Raw genomic sequence first — 3,962 nt, 5'->3', positions numbered from 1 at the left:
CCCACATGGGACTAAACCTGCTTCTCCCTCTCCTACTCCCCCTGCTTGTGCTCCCTCTCTCATTGTGTCTCTCTGTGTCAAATAAATAAATAAAATCTTTATAAAATAATAAAAATAAAATAAAATAAACAAAATGACTGCAAAAAATTGTCTTTTTTTTTAAATTTTATTTATTTATTTGACAGACAGAGATCACAGGCAGGCAGAAAGGCAGGCACAGAGAGTGGAAGGAAAGCAGGTTCCCTGCTGAGCAGAGAGCCCGATGTGGGGCTCAATCCCAGGACCCTGGGATCATGACCTGAGCCGAAGGCAGAGGCTTTAACCCACTGAGCCACCCAGGCGCCCCTGCAAAAAATTGTCTTAGCAATTATTTTTCCTTTTTATAGTGGTATGGATGTAATAATTCTGAAATAATATTGTGTGCTATGTAGGATTATGCAAATGAAAAAATACATATTTATAGTGTTAAGACCCAGAGTCTCACTGGGAGAACAAAAGAACAGAGATACAAATATGGAATAAGAGAAGGGAAAAAGAAGCCCACTGGTTTGGACAGTATTGGTATGAGCAATATCCCTTTTTCTCTCTCTCTCTCTCATATACACATATACTTATATACACTCACATACACATACATTTATACACATGTAAATATATGCATATATTTGAAGCACTAATAGCTGCTAAAAACAGGAGGGAAAGTCATAACTATGCCACCTGATCACCTATAATGCTATCAAAAATGGGATCAAACCCCTGTTTGGTTACCCTCTGGATCCAGCTGCCATTTTTATGGTACAAAGGTTAGTGACAATGCTGAACTGCAATGAGTGCCAGCAATCAGCAAAATTCAGAGTATGAGAAACCAAGTATAAAAGATTCACATTTTTCAGCAAATAAATTTAAGGGAAAAAAAGTATTGGAGGGAAATCTATATAAGAAGAGATCTGAATGACATCTTAAATGAAAAATGGTTAAAACAAACCATAGTGTCTTGCGATGCATGTTTGGAAGATAAAGCTAGAAAAATAATGCAAGGACATTTTTAGCATAATAGAATAATGGTTTCTTTAAAGGAAAAATGTGGCTGTAATTTGGAAGAGTCACAGAGGTTTCTGATGGAACAGTTGACATAGTTCTACATCTTCACTTGGGTGATGATTACTTTATAAAATTTGATTAAGCTATAAATTTGCTTTCTGCCATTTTCTGTATGTTTCATCTTGTGATTAACAAATAATAAAATCAAAGTCAAACTATGGTGAATGAGCAGTAGCATAAAACCTCCCATCCATAAGCACCCTTGTCTAAAGACCTATATTTAACTACCATTCACAGAGGCTACTTGAATCATCATACATCTGTTTTTGTTTTGTTTTGTTTTTTTTAATACTGAAACACAATGAACAGGAGCAATTGTGTTCCTCCACCTGAGGGCATAAAGCAACTGTATCTTCAGGGAGTCAGAACAACTCAGAAAGTTTCTGTCTGCTGCATAATTCTCCCCTGTGTACTGAGTTACACAAAACACTGCCATCATAAAAGCTGCTAATTAACAGCACTAGTTATGCTTGGGTAGTGACCAACTTCAAGTCAGAGACTTGGTGTTGCCAGCCAGAAATCAGACTGTTACGGGAATTGTCTCGTAGAATCAGATTGGTTTTCTAAAGGAAGTAAGAAGAGCAGTTAATGAGTCACCTGGGGGGGTGATATCTCTTTCTGTAATTTACCATATCTTTCCCCTATTAAGATTTGTTTTTCATGGGGCGCCTAAGTGGCTCAGATCATTAAGCATCTGCCTTCAGCTCAGGTCATTATCTCCAGGTCCTGGGATCCAGCCCTGAGTCCAGTTCCCTACTGAGCAGGGTGTCAGCTTCTTCCTCTCCCTCTGCCTCTCCCCCTGCTCATGCTCTTTCTCTCTCTCTAGCTCTCTGTCTCAAATGAATAAGTAAAATCTTTCTTTAAAAAAAGATTTCATTTTTTTAATCATCTATCTATTATCTATCAATCTATCTGCCTTTTCATATTTTATCATAAAGACAAAAAAAAGCTCTTGAATAACAAGGAAAGCAAATAATAAAAAATAACAGAAAGGGGAAATTTTTTATCAACAATTGCAGCATCACAATCTCCCTCAGACTTTGAATAACTTCTAGCAGTATCAACTAAGAAAATTCTAGCAGATCAGCCTCATTCTATGTATTCCCAAATTGGGTCTAAATTTGTATGCAAACAAATAAAGCAAACTGTTAAGACATTCCAAGCCATCTGAGTGAATATAATGAATACAGAATCATGGTTTAGTGTACTAATAGCATTAAGTGTAGCCCAATTCAATATTACATTTGTTCCGTTCTTATCCACTACTCTTAGGATCCATTCCCATACATATGTTCTAGATGTCTCTTGGAATCATATGGAATCATATGGAAAATTTTACAGTTCTCTTGGTGTGTATTTCTTCTTGTCACAGGACTAGGAGTAATGTGAAGAGGGGGGCCAGGCACTGAGGATTATCGGCAGTCCCCTCTAGGGCAACCAATTCAGGAGAGGTCATTATAGTTTTCAGATAAGCCCCCACAAATCTCTTCAGAAAGAAAAAATAAAACATGTTCCCACCAGTAAAAGAGTATTTAAAGAGTCTCTGGTTTTTGAGTTTGTGTCACTGGGACTCTAGTTCCTAGGAAACTAGAGTTTTTCTTATGTTGATAGTCTCCTTTATTTCTCTATGGATCATCCCAGGAAATCTCTTCATTTTCTTTTTGATAACTTTAGACTCCCATTTACATTTTCCTATGTACTTCCTCCTGGCCAACATGTGTTTCATTGATGTGGACACTTTTTTTGTTTTTTTAATTACAGTCCCTAAGATGACTGTAGGTATTTCAAATCAAAACAAAATAATTTCTTTCCAAAGTTGCATGACATAGATATGCTTCATCCACATCATGGGAGGAATGGAAATGGTCTTACTCATAGCCATGGCATTTGACAGGTACACAGCGATCTGGAAGCCTCTTCACTACCCAAATAGGAATCATACAATATGTGTTTCATTTATAACTACTAGCTGGGTACTTGCGTTGATCTACAAATGTCTCAATTTGTTTTCATTATGAACTTGTGCTTTTGTGGTCCTAATAAAGTAAAAAACTTCTATTATGACTTTCCCAGAATCATAAAACTTGCATGCATACATGAAGCCAAGTTTGAATTTATTGTTGCTGTCAGCAGTAATGTCATGAGCATGAGCACCTTCTTTCTGCTAACCTTCTTGTGCATTTTGGTCACTGTCTGGAAATGTTCTGCAAAAGACTGATCCAAAGCACTTGTCACTGGGTCAGCTCACATCACTGTGGTGGGTTCTGTCTTTCAATCCACACATATTTCTCTATGTCTGACCTTTCCCCCACATCATCAAATGATAATGCCTATTCCCTGCTGACTTTGATATCATCTGTGGCTTGAATCCTGCCATCTATATATTACAGAACTATATATTATAGGACACAGAGGTAGCAATAAAAAGATTAAACAAGCAGGGACATGATTTCAGATTTTGCTGACTGAATCTGACTTTGGAGCTCTAAGACTGTATATCATCAGCCATTTGGATACTCCCCCTTAGGCTTCTGACATTGAACATGGCCAGACATGGGCATAACACCTATCTCATGGAACACACTTATTTATAACCTCTACTACCATGGGAAATGTGAATACACCATGATATGGACTATTTTAGGAGATAGCATCACTATTCACTAAATAATATTTATGACTGAAACTGCTATCATTTTGATAGTAGAAAGGTATAATGACATCTGTTCTGCTTCCCACAGGTTTGCAAATGAACAGCAACCATGCTTTGTAGAATGTCAGGAATGATTACATCAAATATACATAGGACTAGTAATTCTATCTAGTTATTTAGGTTGTGTTCCTTCAGAAGATGATCCAAA

At 37.0% G+C, this 3,962-nt stretch overlaps 1 pseudogene; it reads left to right on the top strand.

The window, feature by feature from the left end:
- The first annotated feature begins 813 nt into the window (after positions 1-813).
- LOC122894605 lies at positions 814-3,425 on the top strand (annotated as a pseudogene).
- Positions 3,426-3,962: the final 537 nt, after the last annotated feature.

The sequence above is a fragment of the Neovison vison genome, chromosome 13 (assembly GCF_020171115.1).
Source record: "Neovison vison isolate M4711 chromosome 13, ASM_NN_V1, whole genome shotgun sequence".
NCBI lineage: Eukaryota > Metazoa > Chordata > Mammalia > Carnivora > Mustelidae > Neogale > Neogale vison.
The sequence above is the reverse complement of the archived record's forward strand: the minus strand, read 5'-3'. Positions and strand labels throughout refer to the sequence as shown.